General features: G+C 48.2%; 3 non-coding genes across 3 annotated transcripts; all 3 read left to right on the forward strand.

Annotated features, from left to right (window-relative positions):
• The first annotated feature begins 1843 nt into the window (after positions 1-1843).
• Positions 1844-1925, forward strand: TRNAS-GCU (transfer RNA serine (anticodon GCU)). The gene has a single exon. It is a non-coding gene; the product is annotated as a tRNA-Ser (tRNA).
• A 92-nt stretch (positions 1926-2017) lies between these two features.
• TRNAS-GCU (transfer RNA serine (anticodon GCU)) lies at positions 2018-2099 on the forward strand. The gene has a single exon. It is a non-coding gene; the product is annotated as a tRNA-Ser (tRNA).
• Positions 2100-2188: 89 nt separating this feature from the next.
• TRNAS-GCU (transfer RNA serine (anticodon GCU)) lies at positions 2189-2270 on the forward strand. Its single transcript has one exon. It is a non-coding gene; the product is annotated as a tRNA-Ser (tRNA).
• Positions 2271-15024: the final 12754 nt, after the last annotated feature.

Raw genomic sequence — 15024 nt, forward strand, 5'->3', positions numbered from 1 at the left:
CAAGTTGAAGTGTGTGCTGGAGTGTTGTGATGCCATGTGTGATGCAGTAGCGATCCTCCAGCTTGACTTGGAGAAAGCGTTTGATTGCGTTTCTCACGAGATATTGCTCACCATCCTTGAACATGTTAATTTTGGCCACATAATCACTGAGGGGGTGACCATGGCGTACCGGAGTTGCTATACGAGACTTATAATTAATCAAAGGCTGGGGGCCCCCATTAACGTGAAGCGCTCCGTTCGCCAGGGTTGTCCACTCAGCCCACTCCTGTTTTGTGTTTACATAGAAACGCTATGTCAGGCCATCATTGAAAATGAATACATTAAGGGATTTTGCCTCCAAGCAGCAGAGGTGAAGTTATTGGCATATGCTGACGATGTGGCCGTATGTTGTAAAGATACGCAAAGTGTATTGAACGCTGTGAGTATCGTCAGACTGTTTGGTAATGCCACTAATAGCTTCGTGAACTGGCAGAAATGTTTGGGGTTTTGGCACGGGGGATGGGCGTCCACCCCAGACCACTTTTCGAACGTCACCTGGGTCACGACGCCAGTTAAGTACCTTGGCGCACCCCTTGATGCCTACAAGGACAGTAGCGAGTACTGGAAGGAGCGGACAAAAGAAATAAAAGAAAAAGCCGACCGATGGAACGCCGGTCACCTGTCAATGTTCGCGAAAGCAACAGCGTGCAACATGTTTCTCGTAACAAAGATCTGGTACGTAATGCAGGTCCTACAGTGCTCTCGGATTAATGTGCAGAAACTGCACCGCGTGTTCGCTGTTTTCGTGTGGGCATCGAGCTGGGAGCGATGTAGCCGAGATAATCTCTTTCGGCGCGTGAAGGATGGTGGTCTGGGGTTGGCGCACCTCTTCTTGCGTCAACTAGTAAACAGGTTCTTCTTTTTTCGAGACACAAATGACCCATTTCTACGCACCGCTATCCAAATGAGGTTGTCAAGATCACTTCCCGAATTCGTTGTAGGCACCGAAATAATGCCAGGACCAGTTCGTGGTTTCTTTAGGGAAATAATTCAGAGTGTTTCCTTTTTGCGTGTTCGTTTTTCTAGTGCATATTTGTGGAGTGTAAAACGGAAAACGTTATATCGTGATTTATGTGACAGTGTATTGCTGGTACCCATGTACAGAGCCCTGTACAGTGGAGGCCCAGGCCTAGATGTATTGAAAAGGGTGAAGAAGATGCCAGTTCAACCAGCCACTAAATCGTTCTTCTTTAAATTACACACCGGTACTCTACCTGTTAAAATCTTTCTTGAACAACGTGGGTTCTACATGCCATGGGGAACCCACTGCCTTATATGTAAAAAAGCAGAAAGCATAGATCATGTCTTCATCCACTGTTGGGAAGGGGTCTTTTTCTGGGACGTGTTACAAAGGACTCTAAAAAAAGAGCTACCTATAGATCCCCACGGAATCAGGTTTCTGCCAGTATATGACGACGAAGGTTTCCCGTACGACGTCATCATGCTTACGGGCCTCCACTGTTTATGGCGCGCAAGAATGGCGGGCTACCATTGTGACCCGGATGCCCGACCAGCGCGTGTATACTTCCGGGAATGCATGCAACGGTATGTGGAAGTGCAGAAGTTGCAACAGCCTGTTCCTGAGTGGCTGTCGAGGGTTGAACCCCTTACAGCACTAAAGGAATTTTAATCCGACAACGTCGTGCCACAGTAGCGGACGGCAACGAATGTAAATATTACTGTTCTTTGTTCCGTTTGTGTATTCATTCGTTTTTGCTTCTTTGGTCTTTGTTTATATCATTTAAGGAATGTGTGTTGTGGTGACATGTCGAGGATTGGCAATAAAGAAAAAAAAAAAAAAAAGGGCTAGGTGGCCGAGTGGTTAAGGCGATGGACTGCTAATCCATTGGGCTCTGCCCGCGTGGGTTCTAGTCCCACCCTCGTCGAACTTTCATGCTTTTTGCCCCTGAAAAATACGCCGAGTTGATGGCGCAGATGTAGGATTGACTAAGATCTTACGAGGGGTACCTGACGTCCGGGCGAGGTGGCCGAGTGGTTAAGGCGATGGACTGCTAATCCATTGGGCTCTGCCCGCGTGGGTTCGAGTCCCACCCTCGTCGAACTTTTTATGCTTTTTGTCCCTGAAAAATACGCCGTTGATGGCGCACATATAGGATTGACAGATCTTACGAGGGGTACCTGACGTCCGGGCGAGGTGGCCGAGTGGTTAAGGCGATGGACTGCTAATCCATTGGGTTCTGCCTGCGTGGGATCGAGTCCCAACCTCGTCGAACTTTTTATGCTTTTTGCCCCTGAAAAATACGCCGTTGATGGCGCACATGTAGGATTGACTGAGATCTTACGAGGGGTACCTGACGTCCGGGCGAGGTGGCCGACTTTCTGCTTCCGGCAGCCGAGCTGAGCGGTCAGCAGAATCATGGGCTCCAGTGGAGCAGCGACAGCGGCCACTTTTGGCCGCGGAAACAGGCTCAACGATGATAAGGATTATGCTTTTATTTTGCCGCAGCTGCCTAAAGGACAACTGGGGATTAACACCGTCTTTTTGCACGGTGATGTACGTGCGAGGCCGTACAAGGTGGAGGATTTCAGGAATGCCCTTCTGCCGACGGACCTGCTGCCTGATGTGGTATGCATAGGGGCTTACTAAATCAACCATGTCTGGGCAGTGACCCTCTGCGATGCAGCTGCAACAAAAAAGCTGCTTGCCCTGAAGGAACTTCAAGTGAAGGGACGACGGTGCCTCATTGTTGAGCCGCAGGACCAACAGGTGAAGCTTAGGCTTCACTGGCTGCTCTACGGCGTTGCCGACGAGGACGTCCGGACGGCTTTCGCGGCTTTCGGCAAGGTGGAGGAGGTGAGCCGGGAGCGGTGGCGCGTTGAAGGCATGGGAACCAAGACCTCAACCACCAGGACCGTCCTTCTCAAGCTGAAGGCCAGCATGAAGGTGGAAGACTTCCCCCATCAGATCCGCGTTGGTGGAGAGTTAGCCTTGGTCGTCGTTCCCGGTCGACCGATGCAGTGCCTGCGCTGCCACGGCACGGGACACGTCCGCCGTGAGTGCAGAGTCCCACGTTGTACCCGGTGCAGACGTTTCGGCCACGTCGACGCTGAATGCGTGAAGTCCTATGCCGCTGTGACAGGCCCACCAGCGAATGATGTTGCGGCAGAGCACCTCATGGACGTGGCCGAGGCGGAGGACGCGGCTAAAGGAACCGGTGACATGGTGTCGACAGCGACAAGTAGTGGGACGACCATTCTGGAGGCAGACGGCAACGTGGCTCAGGCTACTCATAAGCCGAGTAAGGCGGAACGGGATGCTACGACTGAGGGGCAGGCGACGGGCAGCGTCAGTGAAGACGCACCTGAAGACGCGACCGCAATGCAGCAGGACGAGAGCGTCACCGACGACGACCATACTGGGGCTCTTGCTGCCTCCGTCAAGCGCACCCACGACCAGACGAAGGACCGCGAGGTTCGGGCAACCAGCACCAGCGAGGGACCGCCGACGAAGACTCCTCATGGGAGGCGGTTGGGCTGCAAGCCAAAGCCCAATGTACCGCCTGAAAAGAAGCCTGCCGACAAAGCGGCCACGTCTAAGGACACCAACAAGCCGGGAGGTCCCGGAGGTGGCTAGCCGAGGGCTAGTCGGGAGCGGTAAGCACCATGCTCCGGGCCTACTTTTCTTTTAGATCAAGATGGCTCAAATATCGTCCCTTAGGTTTGCCACATTAAACGTGAGAGGGCTGGCGGCTAGTCGTAGGCAAAGTCAGGTCCTACGGTTGGTCACTGACCACGACATAGACGTACTAGCCGTCCAGGAAACTAAGGTTGAAGGAGAGGAGGCGACCGGGAGCATGGTGCGACGTTTCACGACTAGGTATTTGGCGGTGGTTAGCCATGCGGTAGGCACGGCTGGAGGGTGCGTTCTTCTTGTGAAGAAGCTGCCTGAACTGCAGATTCAAAGCATTTTTTCGTGTCAGTCAGGAAGGATTGTTCTCTATTATATTGTTATGTGTGATGCTGAGTTCCGCGTTATATGCGTATATGCGCCGAATTCAGTAGATGAGCGCGTCCGTTTTTTTTCGAACCTTTCACAATATGTATGTTGTAATATGCGAGTGATGCTGTTGGGTGACATTGTGTGTAAAGTGCTGGAGACAGAGTCAATAATACAGGTGTGCGTGACCGAAGCAGTGAAGTGTTATCAAATTTAATTAATGAAAATGAACTCGATGATGTTTTTCAATGTCTGGAAGGGGGGCGTGAAGTGACTTTCACACGTTTTCAGGGCAGCAGCCATGCGCGTTTGGACCGAATGTACATTTCATTGGATACAATTCCAAGATGCCACGGTTATTGTGTAGTACCAGTGTCGTTTTCAGATCACTGCCTGGTGAAATATAACGTAGGTATAGTGAGAAGGAGACATGTATTTAACTGGGATATCTGGAAAATGAATGCCTTGTTACTAAATGACCAGCCCTTTTTACAGGTAGTACGGGATGCGGTTAATGAAGTTCAATGTGATGCAGCGGGAACAGTCCTCGAGAAGTGGGAATGTTTTAAACAGAAGGTTAAAATGAAAGCGGTAGAAAGATCCAGTTGTAAAAAATTTGAGAGGGAAATGAAAGAAAAGGGTATAAGAACACTGCTTGAGCAGCTGCTAACGCTTGAGTGCAGAGCGCCTGGTGCGTACAAAGACGATGTGCGAAACGTCAAAGAAAAACTTGAACTGTTTGACAAGGAACGCTATCACGGTGCCATAGTGCGAGCATGAGCAGATGCACTAGCGGCAGGGGAGACGCCCACGAAAAGGGCGCTCGGCTTAGAGAAGGCGTATGGAGGAAGAAACCATGTCGACCAGATCTTAGTGAACGGGAATGTCGTTGAAGACAGTCATAGCATTCGTCAAGCCTTCTTTGAGTACTACCAGTCGCTTTTTGCATTTCAGGAAGCGAATGTTGAGGGTTTTAAAGCAGGTTTTCTGCATCGCATGCCACGTTTGAGCGATGACGTAAAAAAGCGATTAGAGGAAGAAATAATGGAGAGCGAAGTCGAAAAGGCAATCGACGATTTGAACTTGGGTAAATCACCGGGACCTGATGGACTCAGCGCGGGTCTATATAAATCTTTTAAAAGAGAGCTGGCGCGTTTGCTTGCACATGTATTTAATGACGCATACGAAATGAAATCATTACCGCCTTCCTTTGGAAAAACGCACACCATTCTAATACCGAAGAGCGCGATCAAATAGACAAACTCAGATTCGTGTCATCCTACAGACCGATTTCACTAACAAACGTCGATTATAAAATATTTATGAAGGTTTTAGCTAGCAGGCTTCAAGGCGTCAACAAGGAAATAGTCGCAGACCATCAAACTTGTGGCATCAAAGGGCGAACTATTTTTTCAAACATCCATAAGATGCGATGTGTGCTCGGGTCCTGTGATATCACCGGTGGCGGTGTTGCAGTTCTTCAGCTCGACCTAGAGAAAGCGTTCGATTGTGTCGCTCACGTTATTTTGTTTGCCATCTTAGGTCATGTTAATGTCGGTTCCATCATCACTGAGGGCGTGGCCTTGGAGTACCAGAATTGCACAACAAGATTAATTGTTAATAAGTCTCTGGGGGCCCCCATTAACATCATGCGTTCAGTGCGCCAAGGCTGCCCCCTCAGCCCACTGTTATTTGCTATCTACGTAGAAGCAATGTGTGTAGCAATTAATGAAAATAACGGAATACGGGGTTTCAGATTGGCAGCGACAGAAGTGAAGTTGCTTGCATGTACAGATGACATTGCAGTGTGTTGCACTGACCAACCGAGCGTAACGGAAACAATATCTGTAGTAAAGCATTTCTGTGCCGTAACGGCTAGCAGAGTAAACTGGGGCAAATCGCTAGGGCTGTAGCACGGGGACTGGTTTTCTGCACCCGACTGTTTCGCGAACGTGAACTGGGTGAGAACTCCGACAAGGTATCTGGGTGTTCCCCTAGACAGGTACAATAGCAGCGACGAATACTGGAGGAACCAAACCAAAGAACTGAAAGAAAAAGTAGATAAATGGAAAGGTAATAACCTGTCCATTTTTGCAAGAGCGACAGTTTGTAACGTGTTTTTTATTACTAAGTTATATTACGTCCTGCAAACACTGTATTGTTCTAGAGTAAATGTGCAAAGGCTGCACAGAGTGTTTGCGGTTTTCATCTGGGGATCAACATGGGAACGGTGCAGACGAACAAATTTGCTCAGAAGAGTGAAGGATGGGGGTGTGGGGCTGGCGCATCTTTTTGTTCGTCTAGTTGTAAACCGATTTTTGTTTTTTCGCGATGTGCGCGAGCTTCTTCTGCGCACCGTATGTCAGCTAAGGTTGAGTAACGCTTTGCCGGCACATGTTGTTGGCACGGCAAGCATGACGGGAACGCTGCGTGGTTATTTCAAGGAAGTGGTCGACAGTGTACACTTCCTTTCTGTTCGTTTTACAAATGATTACCTTTGTGAAGTGAAAAGGAAAACATTGTATAGAGATGTATGCGACATAGTGTTCCCAGTGCCCTTATACAGATCCATATACAGGGGGGGGCCAGGACAGGACGTACTTAAACGAGTAAAACATATGCAGGTGCCACCAGGGGTAAAGACCTCCTTCTTTAAGCTACACACCGGAACGCTCTCCGTGAAGACGTTTCTGGAGGAAAGGGGTTGTCTCGTACCTTGGGGGTCGCACTGCTTGATATGCAAGAAGCCCGAAAATATAGATCACGTTTTCCTACATTGCTGGGCGGCAGTTTTCTTCTGGGACGTCTTAAAGCGAACCCTGATGAAAGAGCTACCGGTGGACCCCCAAGGTATCAGGTATCTGGCCATTAAAGATGACGACGGGGTTCCCTATGACTTTGTTATGTTGAATGCTCTACACTGTATATGGCGTGCCCGTATGGCAGGGTACCATTGCGATCCTGACGCTAGGCCAGCTCGTGCTTATTTCAAAGAATGTATCTCGCGATTTCTTGAAATTCAGAAACTAGAGGAATGTGTACCGGATTGGCTGTCAAGGCTAGAACCCCTGACAGCCATGAAGGAATTTTAGTTTGACAACGCCAGTCCAATATGGACAGACGGCTCAATTGTGCGGTTCCTATCCTTACGCACCTTCCGTTGGTGTTTTTCTTTTTTTTTTGTTTCCTTCAATGGTTGGAATTTGTGATACATAAGTGTGTGATAACTGTATCGTCTGAGTAATGTCGAAGACCGGCAATAAATAAAAAAAAAAACAAGCGTGACGGACGTATGATGACTGGCTCCGTTGGAGCGGCTTCAGCGGCCAGTTCTGGCCGCGGTAACAGGGCTATGGAAATGGAAAACGACTACCAGGTTGTTCTGCCAAGTCTCCTAACCGGGCGTTTAGTTTTGAATACTGTTTTTTTGCACGCGGATATCAGGGCCCGCCCGTACCGGGTGGAAGATTTTCGAGACGCGTTGGCTAGGCAATCGCTTCTCTCGGATGTTATCGCCCTGGGGGAGTATTGGATGAGCCATGTCTGGGCCATCACGCTGAAGGATGCGGATGCCGTTAAGAAGATTGCAGGCGTCGGCGAGCTGCGCGTCAAAGAACGCCGCTGCATGGTTATTGACCCGGCGAACCAGGACGTACGTCTCAAGCTCCATTGGCTGCTTCACACCGTGCCGGACGAAGACGTGCGTGTCGCGCTCGCACCGTACGGAAAGGTCTCCGAGGTCGTCCGGGAGCGCTGGCGTGTGCACGGCGTGTCAGAGAAAGGCTCAACGAGCAGGATGGTCACGCTGAAATTGAAAGCTGGCGTTAAACTGGACGACTTGCCGCACCAGCTTAACGTTGGGGGTGAGTTGGTACTCGTCGTTGTGCCTGGAAGGCCTCCGTTATGTCTTCGCTGCCGAGCTACGGGTCACATTTGTCGGGAGTGTAAGGTCCCGCGATGCGGAGCTTGTCGACGTTTCGGTCACGAAGACGGTGAGTGCCCCCGTACTTATGCAAGCATCGCTGGCCCTGGAACCAGTGAAGATGCCTCGGAGCATTTGATGGATGAGGCGGACGCAGAAGAGGCAGCGAGGACAACTGGGAAAACGGAGACGAAAGATGGGCCATCGTTTACGCCTCTGGTTAAGCAGAAGATAACGACAACGTTGACGTCTCCTGCAGTGGTGGCATCTCAGCTAGCGCAGCGTGACCCCGAAAGCGACAGCGGTCGCAGTGCGGTGGCCGATACGAAAGCTTCGCTGAAAACCCCGGACCGCGTGGAGCCTCGCATTGCCGACGCCATGGACGCCGACGATGAAGCGGCTGCCCTAACCGCTGGAAAACGGTCCCGCGAAGAGAGCGCCGGTGAGAACCTGCAGCCTGGTGGTAGTAGCAGTGGGGAGCCGCCTCCAAAAACGACAGGAAGTCGACGTTCGTCTTTGAAGCCGCGGCCAAACCTCTTGGCCGAGTCACGGCAGGCAGGTAAACTGCCTCCGTAATTTTCTTTCTGTGTTCTGTGGAATGTCAGCGTCGGTTGTGTATCGACCGACACAGTGTTTTTGGCTGACTTTTCGAGTTTGCGCGCATAAAAAGTGGAGGATGCGACGAGGAAGTGCCTCAGACCGCGTCGAGACAAACACCAGACAACCCTTTGGGTGGCCTGACAGACCCCCCGAACATCATTCCGGAACATCAGTCGGGAGAATCACATGGTCGACAGAGGTAGGCACCATGCGGATCGCGCCCCTTTTTATTACGTAAACGTATGGTAGTTGAGCTAAGAGCCCCATTGCGTGTAGCAACTTTGAATGTTAGAGGGCTAGGAGCACGAAGGCGGCAATGTCAGCTTAATCGCCTCCTTATTGATAATGACCTTGACCTAATAGCTGTGCAAGAATCAAAGATAGTCGCAAGAACATGCTGACCGCATGGTGCCCCCTTTTCGCGCCAACTTTGAAGTGTGTGTGTGTCACTCCGTTGGGACATCGGGTGGATGTCTTATCTTCATTCGCAACACATTAGGTATAAGTGTGGAGTCTGTATTTGCATGTGAAAGTGGCCGCCTCTTGGTTGTTGATTTTTCTTTTTCAAACTTACACTGGCGCGTTGTATGTGTTTATGCCCCCAATGTTGAAAGTGAACGTAAATGTTTTTTTTTTATTCCATTGAGCCGTACTTGAATTGTGACAAGGTGTTGCTTGTATTGGGAGACTTTAACTGCGTATGTGCTGCTACTGACCAAGTGAAGTGTAGACCAGTGAGGGACAAGAGCGTGGAACTGTTGACTGGATTTCTGTATGATTATTTATTGGAGGACGTTGGAAGTGTGTTTTCGGCTGGAACACGGCCTGATTACACACACTTTCAACGCGACAGTCACGCAAGATTAGATAGGTTGTATGTTTCTGCTGATCTCGTGCCAGTATGCACAGCCTATGATGCAAAACCTGTGTCGTTTAGTGATCATTGCCTTGTGAGCGCGACTTTTGGAACGAAGGGAAGGAAATCGCGCTTTAATTGGTACCATTGGAAACTAAATGAGAAAATTTTAGACGATGAAGGATTTGTCAAGGAAATTAAAAGCGATCTTGATGGTGTACTAGCTGAGCAAGCGGACTGCTTTGCCGTTGAATGGGAAAGTTTCAAAGAACCAGTGAAGCTTAAAGCTATAGGAAAAAGTAGCGAAATTCGGTATAAACAGAAAGAAAAAGAAAGGGAACTTCGCGAACAACTCGAGTGCTTGGTTAGGATGGAAACCAATAAGCCAGGAAATTTTAGTAACGAAATAAAAGACGTGAAGTGTCAGATCGAAACAATTGACACTGACAGGTACAGAGCAGCAATAATACGCTCAAGGAGCGATAACTTGTGGGCAGGCGAAGCGCCTACAAAGCGGGTGCTATCAGATGAAAAGCGGTACGCTTGCCAGAAGGAAATCAGGCAAGTAAGATACGAGGAACACATTACAAGCGACGCTAGTGAGATTCAGCGCGCTATCACGGAATACTTTGCTGAACTTTTCGGCAATAGGCGCGAGCATGCTCAAGGGTTTGAAGGGGATTTCCTCCGACTAATGCCAACACTCGACAATGATGTAAGAGAGCGTCTTGAATTGCCTATTACTTTGGAAGAGATCAAGAAAGCAATAGATGATCTTCCGTCTGGAAAAGCGGCGGGGCCAGATGGGCTGAACGCTGCCTTCTATAAAACCTTCAAACATGATGTTTCTCAGTTCTTGTTACAAGTGATAACAGAAGCCTATCAACGCAAAAAAGTTCCATTGTCGTTTTGTATTTCACACATTGTACTTATTCCCAAGTCTGATGATCCGGAGAAACGAATGTTAGTGGGTTCCTACAGACCTATCAGCCTCACTAATGTCGACTACAAGGTGTACATGAAAGTACTAGCCAGAAGACTTCAGAGTGTAATGGACAAATTAGTAGGGCCGCACCAAACCTGTGGCATCAGAGGTCGCAGCATTGCAACAAATATACATGTGGCCAGAACCGTATTGGAATGTGTTGACGCGCTTGGAAGCCAGGTAGCTATGATACAGCTGGACTTGGCTAAAGCGTTCGACCGCGTTTCACATGACATTCTTTTCTCCATTCTAGAGCATGCCAACCTGGGTAGTGTAATAGTAGAAGGAGTAAAAATGGCATACGCAAATTGTATGACACGCATTATAGTTAATGGTGACCTTACTGAGCGCCTCACAGTGCGTTCTTCGGTGAGGCAAGGTTATCCGCTCTATCCCCTGCTTTTTGCAGCGTATCTAGAGCCTTTATGTCTGGCCATTATCAACAGTGATTACGTCACGGGTTTCAAGCTACAATCTGCTCAGGTGAAACTTCTTGCGTATGCGGACGACATAGCGGTATTTTGCACGAACAGAGAAAGCATTTGTGAAGTTACAAAGATTCTGGAAAGGTTTTGTAACCAGACTGGATGTCAAGTGAACTGGGAAAAAAGTTCTGGGTTTTGGCACGGGGAATGGGATATTACACCGCAATTTTTCTCACGGCTGCAATGGTCTCCCATGCCAACGCGATACCTTGGTGTACCCCTAGAATGTTATCGCGATCCCAGCCCACTTTGCAACGAAGAGATGTCAAGGGCGAGAGAGAAAGCGGGTGCATGGCAAGGAAGGAATCTGTCAATTTTTTCACGTGCCTTTGTCTGCAATGTTTTTCTCATTTCAAAAATATGGTACCTCATGAATGTGCTGTGTGCTTCGCGGACCTCTATTCAAAAATTGCATCGTATATTTGCCGTCTTTCTTTGGACTTCGACCTGGGAAAAAAACGACGAGAACAAACCTGTTTCTTTCAGTGAAGAGTGGAGGCCTTGGCCTGGTTCATTTGTTTTTGCGTCAAGTGGTATCACGCTTTATTTTCTTTCGTGATCAAAATGACACCTTCTTAAGAACGGTTATACAGGTCCGATTGCAGAGGCTACTCCCAAGAAACATAGTGTCCTCTGGTGAAAACATGTGCGGTGCTGTAACCGGATTTTCGCGCGAGGTTGTGCTTTCTTGTAAGTTGTTAGAAGTGCGTTTTTCCCCAGACTATTTGTACAGTGTTCCCAAGAAAAAACTGTACAAAGATCTTGTGGATATCATGCTGCTGGTGCCATTGTACCGTGCGCCTTATCGTGGAGGCCCAGGGCAGAATATATTAAAGCGAGTGAAGAAGATGCCAGTTAGGCCAGGCGTGAAAACATTCTTTTTCAAGTTACACTCTAATACATTACCTGTCAAAACGTGGCTTCAAGAAAAGGGAATCTTTGTCCCTTGGACAACGAACTGTCTATTATGTAAGAGGCCAGAGACAGTCGAACATGTTTTTCTGGACTGCTGGGACGCGATATTCCACTGGTGCGTCCTGCAGAGAACTATAAAGAAAGAGTCACCACTAGACCCTTATGGTATTAGGTTTTTACCGGTTGATCACGAAGATGTACCATACGATTTGTTCATGCTTCTTGGCCTCCACAGCCTGTGGAAAACACGAATGCAAGTAAGGCATGCAGATGTTAATACGCGCAGTGCACGTGAAAACTTTATTGAAAGCGCTGCTTACCTTCGGGAATGCATCCGGGCACAGCATGACCCACCTCAGTGGATAACACTTCTTGATGATTTAGTGAGTTTGAAGAAATTTTAACTTTGCTCGCCTCAGCTCAAGCGTAGCTGAAGTGCTTTATCGTTTGTAACTTATTGTTCCTCATGTGAACTTCGGAAATAAAGAAAAAAGGAACCCACGCGGGCAGAGCCCAATGGATTAGCAGTCCATCGCCTTAACCACTCGGCCACCTCGCCCTTTTTTTTTTATTTATTGCCGGTCTTTGACCTTACTAAGACCATACAGTTAGCAGACACTTATGTATCACAAATTCCAACCACTGGAGGAGAAGGAAAAACAAAACAACGGAAGGTACGTAAAGAAAGAAACCGTACAATAGAGCCGTCTGTCCATATTGGACCGGCGTTGTCAAACTAAAATTCCTTCATGGCTGTGAGGGGTTCCAGCCTCGACAGCCAATCCCGTACACATTCTTCTATTTTCTGCGTTTCAATAAATCGTGACATACATTCTTTGAAGTAAGCACGAGCTGGCCTAGCGTCAGGATCGCAATGGTACCCTGCCATACGGGCCCGCCATATACAGTGTAGAGCATTCAACATAACAAAGTCATAGGGAACCCCGTCGTCATCTTTAATGGCCAGATACCAGATACCTTGGGGGTCCACCGGTAGCTCTTTCTTCGGGGTTCGCTTTAAGACGTCCCAGAAGAAAACTGCCGCCCCGCAATGTAGGAAAACGTGATCTATATTTTCAGGCTTCTTGCATATCAAGCAGTGCGACCCCCAAGGTACGAGACAACCCCTTTCCTCCAGAAACGTCTTCACGGAGAGCGTTCCAGTGTGTAGCTTAAAGAAGGAGGTCTTTACCCCTGGTGGCACCTGCATATGTTTTACTCGTTTAAGTACGTCCTGTCCTGGCCCCCCACTGTATATGGATCTGTATAAGGGCACTGGGAACACTATGTCGCATACATCTCTATACAATGTTTTCCTTTTCACTTCACAAAGGTAATCATTTGTAAAACGAACAGAAAGGAAGTGTACACTGTCGACCACTTCCTTGAAATAACCACGCAGCGTTCCCGTCATGCTTGCCGTGCCAACAACATGTGCCGGCAAAGCGTTACTCAACCTTAGCTGACATACGGTGCGCAGAAGAGGCTCGCGCACATCGCGAAAAAACAAAAATCGGTTTACAACTAGACGAACAAAAAGATGCGCCAGCCCCACACCCCCATCCTTCACTCTTCTGAACAAATTTGTTCGGCTGCACCGTTCCCATGTTGATCCCCAGATGAAAACCGCAAACACTCTGTGCAGCCTTTGCACATTTACTCTAGAACAATACAGTGTTTGCAGGGCGTAATATAACTTAGTAATAAAAAACACGTTACAAGCTGTCGCTCTTGCAAAAATGGCCAGGTTATTACCTTTCCATTTATCTACTTTTTCTTTCAGTTCTTTGGTTTGGTTCCTCCAGTATTCGTCGCTGCTATTGTACCTGTCTAGGGGAACACCCAGATACCTTGTCGGAGTTTTCACCCAGTTCACGTTTGCGAAATAGTCGGGTGCAGAAAACCAGTCCCCGTGCCACAGCCCTAGCGATTTGCCCCAGTTTACTCTGCTACCCGTTACGGCACAGAAATGCTTTACTACAGATATTGTTTCCGTTACACTCGGTTTGTCAGTGCAACACACTGCAATGTCATCTGCATATGCAAGCAACTTCACTTCGGTCGCTGCCAATCTGAAACGCCGTATTCCGTCATTTTCATTAATTGCTACACACATTGCTTCTACGTAGATAGCAAATTACAGCGGGCTGAGGGGGCAGCCTTGGCGCACTGAACGCACGATGTTAATGGGGACTCCCAGTGACTTATTAACAATTAATCTTGTTGAGCAATTCTGGTACGCCAAGGCCACGCCCTCAGTGATGATGGATCCGACATTAACATGATCTAAGATGGCAAACAAAAAAACGTGAGCGACACAATCGAACGCTTTCTCGAGATCAAGCTGAAGAACTGGAACGCTACCGCCGGTGACGTCACAGCATTCGAGCACACGCAGTATCTTATGGATGTTCGAAAAAATATATCGCCCTTTAATGCCACAAGTTTGATGGTCTGCGACTATTTCCTTGATGACGCCTTGAAGCCTGCTAGCTAAAACCTTCATAAATATATTATAATCGACGTTTGTTAGTGAAATCGGTCTGTAGGATGACACGAATCTGAGTTTGTCTATTTGATCGCTCTTCGGTATTAGAATGGTGTGCGTTTTTCCAAAGGAAGGCGGTAATGATTTCATTTCGTATGCGTCATTAAATACATGTGCAAGCAAACGCGCCAGCTCTCTTTTAAAAGCTTTATATAGACCCGCGCTGAGTCCATCAGGTCCCGGTGATTTACCCAAGTTCAAGTCGTCGATTGCCTTTTCGACATCGCTCTCCATTATTTTTTTCCCTAATCGCTTTTTTACGTCATCGCTCAAACGTGGCATGCGATGCAGAAAACCTGCTTTAGAACCCTCAACATTCGCTTCCTGAAATGCAAAAAGCGACTGGTAGTACTCAAAGAAGGCTTGACGAATGCTATGACTGTCTTCAACGACATTCCCGTTCACTAAGATCTGGTCGACATGGTTTCTACCTTCATACGCCTTCTCTAAGCCGAGCGCCATTTTCGTGGGCGTCTCCCCTGCCGCTAGTGCATCTGCTCATGCTCGCACTATGGCACCGTGATAGCGTTCCTTGTCAAACAGTTCAAGTTTTTCTTTGACGTTTCGCACATCGTCTTTGTACGCACCAGGCGCTCTGCACTCAAGCGTTAGCAGCTGCTCAAGCAGTGTTCTTAAACGCTTTTCTTTCATTTCCCTCTCAAATTTTTTACAACTGGATCTTTCTATCGCTTTCATTTTAACCTTCTGTTTAAAAC

This window comes from Dermacentor andersoni, chromosome 1 (genome assembly GCF_023375885.2).
Source record: "Dermacentor andersoni chromosome 1, qqDerAnde1_hic_scaffold, whole genome shotgun sequence".
In the NCBI taxonomy this organism is placed as follows: Eukaryota; Metazoa; Arthropoda; class Arachnida; order Ixodida; family Ixodidae; genus Dermacentor; species Dermacentor andersoni.